We start from the raw sequence: 18,160 nt of genomic DNA on the forward strand, positions 1-18,160 counted from the left end.
ACGAGCTTTGCTTAGTATGATGCTATTTAGGTCGATCAGTGTAAGATTGTTCTCCAATATTTATTTATTTATTATCCACGAGATAAAGTCACGTCTACAAAAATGTAAGAAATTGAGATAGCCTTGAGGCGGGTAATTTATATTAAACCAAATGAACATAATGAAGGAAGGCTCAGGTAGACAGGAAACGAATAAAATAGGGGTGGCTTGGTGCGGCTGGATAGGAATAAATCAAAATGTCTGCAATGAATACATTTAATTTCCTAAACCGGCTTTGATATCGTATCGATTCACCACCTATTTTGGTGCTACTAAATTCGTCGGAAGCTATTCAATTGGTCTAGATTTAACTAGCCGAGTGTGAGTTGAGCAAGTAAATTAAATAACATCCAATAGCTACGCCCATAGTGTCTCGACAATGCACACTATTGCACAGTTCACTGGGCACACTGCAGATACATCGATTAGTTTGTCAAAATAATATAAATTATTAAAACCTCATTTTTTAAGCAATAACATTGTCAAAGTAATAAATGTTTGTTGCTAGGCCTACATGAATAAAGTATATTTGAACTTTGAAAACAAGCGTACAGTCCACATTGGCAGATATTGTAGCCGATGGAGACTTCTGATGATGGGCACCGGAGATAATAGCATAAACGCTCGTGGACGGAATAGTGACGGAATTAGCCAATTTATAATAAGTCGGAAAGTCAGTACCTAACTGTCAAATACTGCATTTTGTTAGCCTTATAAATAGGTAATTTCTCCTAATCTGATCTACTTACAAAAAAAAAACAGCCTATACTCGTGTATAAGTATTGTTCGTACCCAACTTTCAACATAAGAGGTATGTTTACAAACACATACTCGTAACGCAATAAATCTCGCGAGTCTCTCGCCGAGATAATCGCGCATAGTGCGGGCTCAAGCAAGCCAACTAGCGCCAACATGCAATATACAAACTCAGAAGATCCGGTTTGTATAAATAGATGAGGAGTACGCTACATTACTTGTTATGAAACGAACTAATTTCTGGTCCAGAAATGCCACTGTTGAAAGCTGACAGATCATATCCATAACCATTTCATAACAAGGAATCTGAATCGGATTCTATTCAGCCATGTATTGTCATATACTCCCGCAAATTTAGGGCTATCGTGCGTGAGGGTTATAATCCGCTGTTATATTTGTTAGTCCATTGGCAGAGTAACACGCACCGTATGAAGCCGACCTTCTGTGCGCAACTATTGTGTGCAGCTAGCAAGCGACAAGATAGCATAAATCATTGTGGAGCTAGTCGCAATTAGCCGAAGCCGACGCCGTGAAGCCTGTCCCCTGTGTGCTGTAATCTAAGGCACTGCTAAATTTTGTTTACCCGCTTCATCTGCGCTATTAATGCGATGCGGTGCAGTCAGAGGGTACAGTAAGTGTTTCTAAGCGTTTCAAATAGATATTTATTTTATTTTACTTTATGGCAATCTCTAACTTTGAATATATATTAAAATATCGACTTTAAACATAATTAAGATAAAGATAGTTTATTATTCAAGTAGGCATATTACAATGCGCTAACACTAGGCATCTTATAGTAGGAGAGCTGCCGTATTTTAGAGTACCTACATACTAGGCATGTTAGAACAGTAAGAAAGTGGAATAATAGTCGCGCTGAAGAAAGAGGAAAAGCTTCGTTGTGTCACTTGTGTCATTTCCGATGCAGAATACGTAAATAGATAGTTATTAATATGTTCTTCGGTAGGAGAAATTCTGAAGACTAAACCATATGCAAGTAGACACAAATCTAATAAATGATAAAGCATCAATTGCTAAAATGAGCGTCACACGAGGCAATCATTTAGGTAAGCATCTGCAATATCCGTAATTAGAACGCGTGATATATCTCGCCAGTGACAGCCGCTGGCTTAGCGGGGGTTAAATCACGGAGCATTCCTACAGAGATTCGGCAGCGATCTCTCCACTCGACTCGCACTCGCTCCCACATCGACGTGCCTACGCCGCTCACGCTCCTGACACAATTTATGACCCAACCCGACTTTAACTTAGAAGCCGGGAAAACTTCAGCGAACTGCAAAAATAACTTCTAACTATTACATGTATCTGAACCAAACTGCCTGCGACAGCAGCGGCGCTTCAATTTATTTAGAGTAATTTTATTTTTGCCTAAGTACTTAATATACCTTTTTTTTCCTTTAACCGGACATTTTTAAAAGCAATTTAAAAAGTAAATCGTTCAAAGTAAGCGAAAGTTATCCGGGTATAGTTTTCTCTAAGCGAGAAGCTTTCAACTATCATAATATAGAGTCGAGCGCGGCGACCCGTAAACTTGCTCCCTCTTCAAATATGTACAGTACTGTACACTCAAATATCTGCAATATTATTTAGTTTTAAGGTCACTTCGTTTTACACTCCTCACTACTTTTTTTGCATTAGGGGATAATGCAAAAGGGGGGGGGGGGGGGGGGGGTGTGCCCGACGCAAAAAGAGGGGTGTTTGACGCCAATGTCTGTCTGTCTGTCTGACTGTGTATCTGTCTGTGTATCGTAGATCTCCAACGGATGGACCGTTTTGAATGCGTATTTTTTAATGTGAAAGCGAGTATGCGCTTATGGATACGATCTGTCAGCTGTCGACAGTGACACTTCTGGTTGATAAAATGTTACAGCTGATAGGTCATTTAATTTCATGCCAAAGTTCCAATCGGTCTCTAAGTTCATTACAATTATAATTAATTGTCTTCTACACTCTACGTGTGATTGTATAGTTATAGAAAATAGATACCTATTATTTACGATAACATGTAAATTACGAAGTATGCAAATGTGTCAAAGTGTGCTAACAATAAGGTAGGCAGTTAAATTAATAAACAATAAATATATAGGTATATTACACACATTTTGCGGTTGCGTGTTCAGGTGGGGTCCCAGCGGAGGCGGTGCCCGACTGGCACGCTTCAATTACCTTCCACATACGCCACTGGAATTGCCAACATACGTACCACTGCCCTATAAACTGATTGTCATTTACTTCACTGTATAAGTTGAATTAAATTCGATAATTAGGTATAAAATACATGTTTAGGTATTACACTGAAAAACACCCTAGCACCTACATCTACAAGGACTTAGATATTCCTAATCAACGGAGGTGTGTAACAAAGCTTAAAAAAACAATAAATTTCACAAATAAAAATGGATGAAACCAATAGCCAGTTTTATCGTTTGTAAGAGAAAGCGCTTTATTTATAAGGAATCATAAAATTCGGGAAGCTATCCAATTTGGGATCGTACGAAGGTAACGTAACGTATAATATCGAAGGAGGAAATCACAGAGACTATTGTCGTTGGGGGTTATAGTAATAAAGGTTATGAATGAGGACTAACATTTTTCACAATGGCACTTACGCGATGATATAGTGTTAGGTATGGTTAATTACATTGTCCAACATTTAAATATTGTAGTGGTGTGGCTAGCACCTTTGTGGAGTAATGAAACAGCAGTGTTATTGCTGCGGGGCATTATACGTGCGGTCCATAAATTCATAACCGCTAACAAAACAATCTCCACTGATCCCGCATTGAACCGGGCACTGAACACTAGTAATATTGAGCTGCCAGTTTAATCCACTGCAATCGTTTCGTTTCCAATAGAGAAATGTGAATTGAAAGAAAGATCGTCTCCGAGCCCGAAAGTAATTGTCCGTACTTACAGCAAACGATTTCTATTGCTTATTGCCTCCAAGGATTTCTTGCAATTTTCTTAATGTTATTCTCTGACAACTGGATTTTATTATACTTTGGAACAGGCAAATTGCCATAAAGAAAAAATTCTTTTCGTGATGTGAAAAATGAATGTTGAGTATCCTATTCAGGATTTCATTTTTTCTGGCAATTAACTGAATACGTGACGAAAAAAGCGCAAATAGGAATGGAGACTATTAATATAAAGTGGCTGTTAGGAAACAAATGTAGTTACTTGGTTGATATACGCTAGGGGAAATAAGTTTGTAACAAGACACAAATAAAGATAATTATTTCAGGAGCTCATTAGCAGGCCCACCTAGTTAATGGCCTAACTTAGATAAACTTGGCGGCAACGAGTTCGCAGACTCCGTTATTATGAGTCTTCACATAACATAAGTAATAATATTCACGTCGTTTTATTGCTTATTAGGCCTTCAACTAGTAAGAAGTAAAATACATGTGTCTTTTGTTTTGTTTAAGTATCAGCTTTTTGTCGAGTTGGTAGTAAAAATATTTGTTTTACAAGGGGACAAAGTTGTTGTTTAACTCCTTGTGCTAAAATTGTAAAATACTCCAAAATTTAATCACGAGCGTTGTGAGCGGTTCGAAAGTGGAATTTTGAGCGTTGTGGGGGTTTCAAGGCACGAAGGTTAAGCAAATTTTGTTACCGATTTAAACACAACATTTTTCGCCACACCAACGCGGACAAAAAACTGACCTCAAAACATAAGTAATGAAATATAAAATGAATCCTATTGAATATTTATCATTCAGAGTCACTTAAAAATCAATACCATCAAGCAACTTGCTCAAAATATATCAATATAATATTATAATTTATAATATATATTATTTTTGATTAAAGTAGGTATGTTAATATTATATGCGTTAAATATTTGTGCCAGAAAGATGTTTAATTATATAAAAGTGTTAGAGCTGTCTTAATCAGGGGTTGACTATGTTATTTATAAAGAAGAAAACATGAATCAATTAGAATCAATATCGACCTAAAATTGGAGTTAATTGATAATAATTAAGCTAATAAGTGTCCCTAAAATGGAAAACATACACGAGATACTACTTACTGTACATCAAAGAGAGTGTAGTTTGCCGGGACTCAAATGTTTGCTCGTAAGCCCTACTCACATTAGAAGGCTTGTGACGAGAAATGAATAAAAGATACAAAACCCGTGCCATAGTAACAAACAACCTTGGAGTATATTCCTTTTGTATTGTTGGCTGATATCGAACAATGAATGGTACAAAATATCGTTAATGAAGAGCTTTAAGATACTGTATACGGTTCTCCCTCCCTTAGTTCCTCTTACTGAGGGAGGGAGAATCTAGTAGTATTTATAATTGGGTTAAAATTAAAGAAAGTAGAATTTTGTCTAATTTCAGTATGCATTAGTTAGGAATATTCGGGTCAGAGAATTAGTTGTCCATCCTGTCAAGTCTGGCGGGAGTGGCTTTCCTCGCAGTGAAAACTGATGGCGCGGAAACCGAGTGAAATGAACGTCCGATGACTTTCGTTTTCTTCTGATTCTTAGTATTTCTGAGGAGGAAAACTGCCAACCACTTGACTAAAGCTACCTGTATTTAAGACTATTTATTTTCCTGCCGTCTTTTTACTTGTAATCAATTTTCAAAATAGAAAAGAAATCTATGTTCACAGAAACTTTTATTGGGATTTTCCTTTTTGCCACTGGTTCGCTACTCAAACAACTTAAAAGTTAAACAAGTATTGTAATTTTAAATTTGCCTTTGTTTGCCCATTTCTTGACTACTATTGGTCCGATTCGCTTTAAGTTTTATATTGTTTACCTTCGGCTTGCATTTGGAATGCACTTGTTTCCTCTCCGATGGAGGCAAGTTACGTGAAGTGGTGTCTGCCCTCGACCCCTCGTCATGAGAATACTTGAAAGTTTAACTCAACATTAATAAACAGATTAATAGTTCCACATACAAAGATGAACTACTTAATATATCTTCAAATTCCTGTTATAAAAAATGCTATATATGTATGTACATATATTAGAGCCTAAGTAAAATTTGGTGCATAAAATTGAAAACTATAAGTACCTAATCATCAAAACCTAAATCACGCGACACACGCTGTACGAGTACTTTAGGAGCTTTATATAAACGAGGTTTCACCTACATCAAAACAAAAGGTACTGAGCTCGTATTTGTTTGGAAGAGGAAAATAAATTCACTCGGAAAAACAATTAACTGTTCGATTCCGCAGGTGAAACGGCCAAAAGATAGTTCCGGTGGTGAGCGGTAGATGTCATTAGTGTGTTGATTCAGGGGCGGTGTGTCAGGCGTAAGCTCTACGCAAACAGCCCAACCCAACAGATACCTATGTGCACAACTGGCATACGATGTTCTGTAAAGTTTATGAGCTTAGGGAATCGTAATAATACAAGTTAGAGAATATCTCGATTGTACGTTTAGGTACTTGAACATGAGGTCTACTATACAAATTAATACTATAATTGCAGAGACAAATATCGAATACCTTTAAACGAGCAATTCTTGTTTATTTATTTATTTATTTATATATATATATATATATATATATATATATATTTCGGGGATCTCGGAAACGGCTCTAACGATGTCGATGAAACTTGGTATATAGGGGTTTTCGGGGGCGAAAAATCGATCTAGCTAGGTCTTATCTCTGGGAAAACGCGCATTTCCGAGCTATTATATATTTTCCGAGCGAAGCTCGGTCACCCAGATATTAAGGTTAAAATCGTCAGGTGACAAGCAAAACTCACTAAGTACCGTAAACCGGGGTGACTTTCAAATGCAGGGGCGACTTCGATATTTCAGTTTTTCAGCCGTTACATATTTTTATTCGGATTTTTTAGTAGTAGGTAAACAAGTATGTATAATAATCTAACTTGTTACACGAACAGTTCGAGAAAATAATGAATAATGATAATTTAGTGGCAGTTTTAAAACTATCAAAGTATCCCCAAAATTTCCTAAAGTCACCTCGTTTTACGGTACCACCACAAGTTCACAGCCATAGTGAACCATATTAGTACGAAAAGAAGGTTGATTTTTGTTTAAATATTTTATAGTAATTCGTGACTTTTGCTTGTCACCTGACGAAATACTCTAGTGATGTGCAATATGAAGTTCAAAAGTTCAAAGCGGTTAAGAGCGTCTCATAAGTGAGACGCTCATCCGTCAGAAATAGGTACAACACCTCTGTAACATAATACGCTGCTTCGATATGCTACAAAGGTATGGGACTCTGTTTCATGCGAGCTGTGCGTGTGAAGTGCAATCAATAACAACCCATTGTTAGTGGAACGTAATATCTCTTCTTTGGTTTCGTTTTCGTTCATCACAAAGATTTGATTCATCGGAATCACACTAATCCAATTAGGGGCTTGAGGAAAATGGCAAAATATTTCGTGTCCAATTTATTTGTTTCGCTCTTATCGCTTTAGACTGACGGCGGAACTCAGCTGTCTCAACATTAAGTAAATATTGTAATTTGTTTTGATTATTTGCATAAAATGTTATGAACTGCTCCGCGGTAGAATTTGAAAAAATAAAATTTAAGATGTGTTACGAATAATTGCATAGAATTAACTTCGGAATGATAACTTTTTTTTAAATATAAATACATAAATATTTTAGAACCATCTTATACAAATCGACCTAATCCCACAGAAGGCTTGCGTTGTGAGTGCTAGACGAATGCTGTAAATATAAATTAATCCTTGGAGTAGGTAAATAATATACACATCCTCACATTAAAAAAAATCAAAAACTATATTATTATTCAGTTAAGTAGATAGGTGTCAGTGAGCCATTGTTCGCGAAGTTCGTTATTGAATCGTGTGAATAAACACCTGCACCTGAGAGAATGGGATACGAGAGTATTCACATAGTTTCAACCATATTATACCCAATGTAGGCACTTTGCGATCTCGACAAAGGGCAATAGTCGTTTATTTAACCTGACGTTTATTACAAAAGATCATGATAGTCGTGTCACACACAGCATTGACAAATTGCTCAGATTGACCTAGATGATATTGGCAATATTGCCATTATTAAATATTCAGCTTATGTAGCGATACATGTGGTAGGCACCTATATATTGTATAAGGTCAATGTGGCTAATTCCGCCATGGGACTATTCCGTCCACGAGCGTATATTTCTTAGATTTTCAATTGTAGATTAAAAACCATTTTCTTTTGATTGCTGAAACTAAAAGCAATCGCTGCTTTGTCGAGAAAAACGCTAATGGACGGAAAAGGCTCTATGACGGAATTAGTCACATTGATCTTACGTAGTATAATATGTAAAAATAAATTAAAGGGAAATCAGCTTTTAATTTGATTAACGCATTTGGTACCGGGGTGCGCTAAGCTGATTGCAAAGAAGTCAAAATATTTTAAAGCTGGAAACAAATTATCGGACGCGGCTGACGGACGCGGCTGACGCGCGCGACATAAAAGTGTGCAGTCAGGAACATCCAGCGCGCCAGATTTCTGTCGGATGTCCGAAGGCTCAAGGTTACGTCCACGGCTTACCTCCGATAGTTTGCACAGTTCAGTGTATATTTCGTAAAATATTACTTGAGAAGGCGTTTGACCGGGTACCACGAAATCTGGTATGGCAAGCGATGAGAGCGCAAGGTATACAAGAAACATATGTTGCTTTAGTCCAGGACATGTACCATAGGTGTAGCGCGAACGTTAGAAGTCTGGCCGGAGTGAGCAAGACGTTTGAAGTAAATGTTGGCGTACATCAAGGTTCAGCGTTAAGCCCATTACTGTTTAACTTAGTAATAGACTATCTCACCAAAGATATCCAAACTCCCTTGCCATGGTGTATTTTATACGCGGATGACATCGTACTCATTGACAAAAGTGCACAACAACTGCAAACGACCCTAGAACAATGGAGGCAGGCCCTGGAAAGAAATGGACTTCGCATCAGCAGAAGTAAGACCGAGCATTTAGAATGCAATTTTAGTAGTGATACCACCATCTCCAACAGGATCTATATTCAAGGAGATCAACTTCCAAAGGTATCCCAATTCAAATATCTCGGAACGATACTGACTGCCGATGGTGCCATTGAATCCGACGTCACTCACAGAGTCAACGCCGGCTGGCAAAGATGGAGAGCCCTCACTGGTGTTCTTTGCGATACAAGAATGCCAATCAAAGTCAAGGGCAAAGTTTACAAGACAGCCGTGAGACCGGCAATGATGTACGGTGCTGAATGCTGGGCGATCAAAAAGGCGCACGAACAAAAATTACACGTGGCAGAGATGAAGATGTTGAGGTGGGCGGCAGGAGTAACAAGACTCGATAAAGTGAAAAATGAATACATCAGAGGTAGTTACAAAGTTGCACCCATCACAAACAAAGTCACGGAAAGTAGGCTTCGCTGGTATGGCCACGTGATGAGACGCCCCGAAGACCACGTAGTCCGGCAAGCCCTGGCATTGCCGAACAGGGAAGCGAGCAGACGAGGAAGACCTAAAGCTACGTGGTGGTCTACAGTGACCCGCGACTTGGAACGAGCCCAACTTACCCCAAAGACAACTCAGGACAGACGGTCCTGGCGCATGAGAACGAGGAGAGCCGACCCCAAATAATGGGAATAAGAGAAAGAAGAAGAAGTTTTAATGGTTTATTTCGTTTTTCCGAAAACTGTAGTTCGCAAATTGCGGGCAATTTCTCTGTCAATCTAATTACGCCTTAACCTTTTGGACACCAATGACCGATATATATACACACCGCAGGTCCAACGCCAAAGACGTATTAATCGGTTATAGACCACAGAGCAACCTAGACCTAGGTGCATATGCATAAAGTTCAATTTCAGTTTTGACACTTCGATAACGTGGCGTCTGGGAGACAGCTTTTGTGTTTGACACGGCGTCGAAAAGGTTAATGGGAGTAAAAGAGAAAGATGCCCGCACATTGAGAACTTCGGTGTTCGTGGTAGGCCCGCTGTACCTATTTACCACTAGGCCGTCGCGGATATTACAAAAGCTTAATAATTTTGATGAAGCCAAATGTCACATTCTCCCAATATTATTTATCAATATTAGTATAAGTCTACATATTAATAGTGACATCTATTGTTGGAATGAAATTTATTTTACCATAAAAATTAAGTTGTGCATACAGCTTAATTTTTTTATAGACGTCAATATGGTAGAAATTTAAGTATCAAGACTATTTAATCCATTTTCTGTGGTGTTGTCGCATACTGATTTTTAAAAACTACTTTTAATCTAGCGCTGCAGACTTTGGTCTTACTCTACTCCCTTAATTGAGGTGGCCGGTGAAACTGCTTCTGTTTTACTAAATGATAAAAAAATTGACCAAGAGCATGTCGGGCCATGCTTAGTGTAGGGTTCCTTAGCTACCATTCTGTTAGAATAGGCTAAACGGGGGCTATTAGTAAGTATAATGTACATTACAAATACATATAAGGGAGTACTATCGCAGCGCTTTGTACGTATTTTCACTAAGAGATGATTTTTTGTAATAACTCAAAAACGGTAGGACCGATTATGTTCGCTATCGTCGTTTATTGGAACGGAAAAGTTAATTTCGACATTCCTATCATGTTTTTAAGTCGATAGTTAAAAACTAATAACCATTAGAAAACAAATTAGCTTTCTTTCTTTCCATTAATAAAATCTTAGTTCCTGCACACTAAAAGTAGAGAATTTATATTTTCCTTTGCGTTAATTTTTCGTTGAAATTAAGGAAAATTTATACTTGTTGATTTAATAAATCATTCATAGAAGCAAAGATTTAATTAAAGATTTAATATTTGAAACAAAAAGATAGAAGTTGTTAGGTGCTTCAACCCATTCCAATTCTAAAAGTAGTACTCCATTCCAAGCTACTTTATCGTTCTGCGACTGAATGTTTTAGCAAGTTGAGAATGCCTTTGTTTAATTTTGGGACCTGAACAACTCAAAGGTCTGAGAGCACAGATGCTTCGTACATCTAAGACCCTTTGTACTTTCATGTGATGAGTTAAATTCAACGGTATTACCGTGCGATTCCGCACAGACAATAAAAATGTTTGGATGTTATTGACAGAGCATCCGCGGAGGGCTACTGTCGTCGGCGATTGATTGATATCGGCGCACACATCTACGACACATCAAGCACACATGAACAAATAATGGTCATATATCTCTGCCAAGATAACGCGCTCCCCAGGTACGATGATAGCGAGTTTTTTGTTTGGCGTGTGACAAAGAGAAAATTGATAATTCATCAGGAATTCTCGTTGTAGCTGAGTGCTGCTGATGGCGTAATTCAAAGGGTCCAATTCGTTATTTTGACCTTTGTTTGTTATCCGAACTCGGGACGTTAAGTAAGCGTTAGCTGTAAATGAAACTCCTTGACGGTTAATCCAAATAAGATGGATTACGTGACAGGTGAGGTTAACGAGTTTCAAATGAAACCAACAGGATAGCATTTTCTTTATATGAATAAGATATTCTTACTTTCCACCTTACTTATTATAATTAGAATAGTCTTGCTGACTAAATAAGCATAAGTAATAATATATCTTAAGTAAGCATTAGGGTGGTCCAACTTTGCATGGAGAAAAAGTACAATAAAATTTATCTATCTCTACAAGGGAGCCACCTTTATTCTACATATTATGAAATCTATGTGCTAAATTTGTACTTATTTGCTAATGCTTTATTGGTTGTTATGATTTTGTGATTTGCAGGCGACAGCAGGGTGTCAACTATTGGGCATTAGCATGTTGAGCAACAGGCACGTTTAACAAAATAATATATTTTGTTTCACCATTTACGATAGCACAATAAAGGTTCACATGTTTCATGTAATGAAGGAGGTCTATTATTTGACCTATCAGTTAGACAAATACTTTACTACTTAACTAATTTTTTTATTTAAACTTTATTACATAATGTAGAGTAAAATAAAAATGATAATACCTAAAGCTATTTCCTAAAAGTCAACCATCAGACCAAAACAAATAAAAGAAACAGTAAATTGTGCTGTCATTATTTATTGACCATAAGGTGTTGTATTTTCTTACATTGTTTGCATCAGGTAGACATATTGCTATATAGCTGAATAAAAGAATTACTTTTTTCTTCTTGGTCTTAGTTATTGCTGCTAAAACAAATATGGTTTGAATATTTGCTCTTATTCCATTTAGATGTCATTATACAGGATATTTCCTGTAACAGGAGCAATAAATTAAACTGTAGGCTGTACTCCTCAAACTGACCAACATTTGTTCAGCAACTTTTGAAAATAACTCATGTTTTGATTTTTATTACACTTTAAAGTTTATTCTAAGACGCAATGTATTGCAAATTTTGTTATGTTTAAAGCGTGACAAGCAACGTCAAACACACTGATGTCAGCGTACATTGAATGCAATATTTATTTTGTATGAAAAAGAGGAGGTCTAAAGGATTCATAATATTTAAAAGTTGCTGAACAAATGTTGGTCAGTTTGAGGAGTAGGTACAGCCTTTAGTTTAATTTATTGCTCCTGTTACAGGAAGCACCCTGTATAGTTACTTAAGTGATCCCACTTAGGCTGATACAAACTACAGGGCCACGCAACAGTGCGTACGGGTCGGCCCTATCTGCTCCACGCTCGAAATATCTAAGCACATGTTAGTAACAAATGGAATTTTCTGCGTTGGTGACAGTATGATCCGGGTCTATTATTCAGGGCCACAGTTCATACAGCCAGGCTCTGGCCGGATTAGAAGCGTCGTTCGCGTGCACCTGGTGGTGCGGTGATGAATTTAGGAGGCCCAAGCTAGCGACACCTGTCTGCTGTGAAATGAAAAGTACTTATTTGCTTGTGAAATATGAAATACACGGGAGCGGTGCAGTGTAATCCAGACAGGCTTCTGCTATCAGACGGCGTAACGCAGTATGTTAGTCAGTAGGTATAGTTTGTAGCTTTCTAGTAGAGCCCGAAGGCTTATCCTATTGTCTATTGTTCAGTAAAACCGCACGTGCTACTTACCTGCAAAAAAGGGTCCTAATTATTCTATTTGGCACCTGAGCGCGGGCTAGTCCAACGCTAAAAAAACCAGTGTAGGTGCGCTCTCCGATAACGCGCCTTTGTTACGCGTCTCGATGACACATTTTAGACTGGTTCTGTAGCGTTCGACTCGCCGGCACTCAGTAACCGAAGTACCGATTTTTTATGCAGGTGGTTGTGACACGTGGCACGAGCGGTTTTACTTAACAATAGACAATAGGATTAGCCTTCGGGCTCTATTAGAAAGCTACAAACTATATCTACGTGGTACAAAAAATCTTAAGAGGGAGCTAAAGGAATACCTATTTTTAAATATTGAATTATTACACATTTTAATCAAGGGCCATGAAAAAAATCACACGAAAACTAGATTCTTCAACCGGAAACGTCACTTTTCACACTGACAGATCATATCCATAACAAATACAGGTCAAATTCATACCCCTGTTATAATCAGAATACGCCTCGTGAACATGAATATACTGATAATATAATTTACTGCACCCCGGTAAATATTAAAATTGTTAAAAAGTAAAAATATGTAGTCGCTTTACTTCCCCAAATGTAATCTCTACAAAAAAATCCCATTTTTGTTCTCAGACAACATTACGTATGATCTCCGGCAATAAATAAAACGTGCGCCATTTAAAGTTTTACCTTGAAAAACATTTCCCTAATCACAGTACCGCAAACAGCTCCGATCATTAGTGAAATTATTTCAGCGCATATACCCGCAGGTCATAAAACTTTTGGGCTTTCTGGGAATTGTAAATATTCCGGTCATAAACATTTTGGTTCAATAAACAAATTCAGCGGGACGTCGGGTCGTGTCGGCCGCAGGCGCGTGTGCCGCACGTTATCCATTACGGTAACGAACTTTGCGCTCTGGCAGCCGATTCATTAGAAGACCATTCATCTCCGTACCGGCTGCAGGTAAGTCGTCGAACACGAGCCCGGTTAGCGGCTAATATTACTCGTTTCCTACTAATAGATGAATTACTACGATCTTATTGCGTTAGTTAAGATAAGTTCTACGCAGAAGAAAGCAAATCAATGTGGTCGCCTAACAATAAAACTTATACTACGAGTAGTTAGTAGTAAGTCGATAAATATGTAGTACTTTGAAATTAATTTTGCGTTGAGATCATAATCATAATCATAATCTATCTACTACTTATTACGAAGGTAATATCAAGTTCAATTTTCGGATATGTGTTCTACGGTGGCAAAAATACCTCGACATTTGTTTTCTTTTTGTTTAAATCTGAAAACAAAAATGAATGCTGATATTTAACAAATATATTTTAAACTCCACTTCAAAAGAGCTTGCGCATAAAGTAGGTAACACTATCAAATGAAAACGAAGTCCCACTAGGTGGGTGAGATGCGAGTTTCCAACTTGACAAATGTGAAGCCTGGATGAGCGCACAAACGACTGGCCGTGTGCATTTAGTTGAACGTAAACTTTTCGCTTTGTAAGGAAAGTGTTCAGTATAAAGCGTACTCTCGACTATCCGAATATCCGTCAGAGAGCGTACATCGCGTGTGTATTCAAGCGAGGCGGGAGGCGCGAGCAAGCGGCCGCGTACGATTGTCCTACGACTCGCTGCACGATAACGGAACTCGTGCCCAACCATTGTCGGCGAACTGCTCTGTTTCACATTGTATTATTCTACACATAAAAGAGTATTAAAGGTAAATATTATTCAGTTTACCGCTCTTCTAAATGGAGGCAGTTTGTTCGGCTGTAGAACGTAGCGACGTACGTCTGAAAATTTACTTTACTAACGCAATACAAAGACGACGGAATGTGGGTTTTGTACTTTTCATCTTGTTTGTGCCACCAGAGGTGCTTTGGAATGCTTGCAGCTATTTTAACGGTGTGCTGAAAGTAACTATAATTTGATGTTGGCAGTTGTTTTCTTGTACATAGATGTCACTGATTTAATTTTTCTTGTTCAACTTACGCACTGTTATTACTTTTACTTACTCCTTATTTATTCTAACTTAGACGTTGTAATGCTCGATAAGGTCGGGTGTGAAGAAAATCAATTTTGATTTCCAATGTCTCAAGAACTAAGGGTGAGCGCTGTACAATGTTTTTAATATTTAATTTTTGATGAAGATAATTGTAGGTGGAAGTTGGACACGCATCAGAAAGAATAGGGAGCTAGAGGAGCTGGTTGCGGTGCCCAATATAATTGGCGAGATTAAAGCCATACAACTCTGCTGGCTCGGACACCTGGAAAGGATGGGTGAGGATCGATCTGTGAGAAGAGTGTATGTCGGTACCCGGGTAAAAACTTCCGTCCGGGCGTTCGAGATACCGCTGGAGTGCCGAAGTCCTCAAATACTAAAAAACCTATCCGCCCTCGCAAAACTTAACTCCTCCTCAGAGGCTAAAATCGTTTTTGGGTCTCTGAGCCTGTAAGCTAGTAGTAATCTGAGTAAGTAGCTGTTGAGTTTTTAATATCTCCTACCTTCTACTAAGTACCTACCGATTTTTATCCGTCTTATTTAAACAAAGGCATAAAGTCTTATTTTTTTCACAAATGGACGGCAAAGTCGACGTTGCCGGTTAAAAAATAGGTCGCGAAGTGCGTAGTTTATGGTCATTCAAAAAATTAAAAAGTTAAAAACATTGCAGTCTCGATTTCGGGACTGCAATGTTGCATACAAATTCCATTATTTAACGAGTTCCAAACTTTAAATGGCCATATCAAATGAAGGCATAGGTCCATTAAACAGCCAAACAGATGATCAGCACTTATTATTATAATATTGGTACAGCGACTATTTAGGTGTCTCAAATACGTTGGCGTATTTTCAGCAGAAAAATACACTTCTTTTTTTTTAAAGGCGGCAAGCAAATCTTTTTAATGGGTTTACTTTTTTCTGTGAGAATTAGAACGTTGCTTCTGTAAAATATTTCTATTTCTTGCACGATTTTTGAGAAAAGCACTATATGACTCGGCTGGAAGGCTACTTGCTGGCTTCGGATTCAATTAAACGGACTCCCAAGGTCGTCCGTTTAAAATGAATCCTCAGCCTGCAAGTAGCTACTTCTGAACGTCGACAATAATGTACTATTACTTGCTTACACACTACACTTCAAATACCTATATTGTCTCAATTTAAAATCCAAAACGTATGGATACTGAGGTTAAAAGAAACAAGTCGTACACTAATACATACCTTAAAAGTATGTACGTTTGCATCCTAGATGCATAAAGTGCATGAATCAAATGACTAACCGCCATTCACAAAAACGAAACATTTGAGAGGAAAAACTGGAAAAAGAGGCATCTGAAATGAATGAGCAATGAGAATTTAGCCTTACGAAAATATGGAAAATCTTCCCCTTTTTAAGCGAGTAACATTCTGCTATTTATTACATATTATATAAATATGAGCCACTGTACTCGTAATGTAAGTATTATTTTTTGTTAGTTCAGGAAAACAGTTTGTAAAACCAGCAGGGGTATTACCAGATAATTAAGTCCAAACAAAATTTGTTAATTCCAAATTTTCAAACCATTCTTAGTTGGCCCAGTTATTTTTAAAACCGTTATGATTGGTTGGAGAGCGAGATGAGCCGAGTTGGCTCGTTAAGCTCGCTCCAAGTCGGGTATGTTTGCGCTCGCCCTCAAAACCAGCAAACACTCTCGAGTTACACCCTCGCAATCTCCGAAATAAACATGCGTCGGCCCACTACCGCTAACAGCCTTACCAACTTGGGCCATGCCAACTTTACAACTTTGCAAGATTAACCAAGCCGAGATGTGTCTCATGCATAATTATCACTAATTCGAGCCGAAAACACCTGTCCTTTGAAGGGTCTGGATGGAGTTATTTTATGGTTAGAGGGAAATTGCATCCCACCAAAAACATTTTCATGTAAAATGTTGCCAAGACGAAACCATAAGGCTCGCACTGACAAAAAGTTATCAGATCTCTTGTAGAGCCAAGCTTCTAACTCTACAAGCCCTAACTTCACAAACTCTCCACCTTAGTCAAAATATGTGGCTTGACCATTTCGCTACTGTCACATGGACGTAAGGTGAAAAATGTATTCACTACCTATTCATTATTTTTTATAATACAATAAGTTCTTGGAGTAACGAAACGGCCAAGCCACATATTTTGACTAAGGTGTAGAGTTTGTGAAGTTAGGGCTTGTAGAGTTAGAAGCTTGGCTCTACAAGAGATCTGATAACTTTTTGTCAGTGCGAGCCTTATGGTTTCGTCTTGGCAACATTTTACATGATAATGTTTTTGGTGGGATTTCACTTCTTTTTGTAAGTTGCTTCCATCCCCTAATTTAAAGGGTTGCGCGTGTGATTTAAGTACCTGCTATTAAAAATCCTGAAATACGTACCTGGGGGCATCTTTTATACAATCTGCTTTTTACTGATTCCCCATACAAACTTCAACTCTTTTTTCCCCTAACGTCCTTTTCCACCCCCTTTTCACCCTTACGGGTGATTTTGGGGTTGAAAACTATTCTATGCCATTCCCCATTACAAAAACTATCTCAACCAAACCAAATTTCAACTAAATCGGTTCAGCGGTTATTGATTTCCCATACAAAATTCCACCCCCCTTTTCCCCCTCTTAGGGGCAAACAATTTCAAGTTTTTGTATTTTTTTGTTGTTTGTATACTAATACTATCTTACATACCAAATTTCAGCTTCCTAGGACTTCAGGAAGTACCCTAGAGGTTTTGATGATCAACAGTGCGTGAGTGAGTGAGTGAGTCAGTGACGAAATCGGGGTTTTTTACATATGAATAATAAAATCTAAAGTATAAGAGCTATGCAATTGAAATTTTTTATGTTTAATAAGTCCACTATTGACATCATATCCCGAGAATTTTGTTTATCTGGTATAATCCAAACCCAAGTTATGAGGGTTAAAAAAAACGACGAAGCGCTTCGAGAAAAGGTAGGTAGTGCCCTTGCGCTTCGCTTTGCTCGTCTTGGCGGGGGCACTACCGTGCTCCCAGATTAGAAGCGATGCCCTACATCTTTACTAGGTGTAGCAAGATTTAATAACTTGATCTGTGTCTCAAATACCTCGCCGAATTTACTTCAGTAACCTTATCATCTGATAAAATGACTCATTGCCAGACTACAACGACGAGACTAGACCGTCTCTTATGGAGTACCTAAAGTCTATTTTTTTATTCGGGAGACTGAAATGACAGTTAATAGTATGAAATGACATTTCATGTTCATACAATTAACTGTCATTTCAGTCTACGGAATAAAAAAATAGACTTTACCTAGGAATTCTCTCTAAATTTAGACTTAGCAACACTAAGTGTAAAGATGA

Source organism: Cydia amplana, chromosome 9, assembly GCF_948474715.1.
Source record: "Cydia amplana chromosome 9, ilCydAmpl1.1, whole genome shotgun sequence".
Taxonomy (NCBI): domain Eukaryota; kingdom Metazoa; phylum Arthropoda; class Insecta; order Lepidoptera; family Tortricidae; genus Cydia; species Cydia amplana.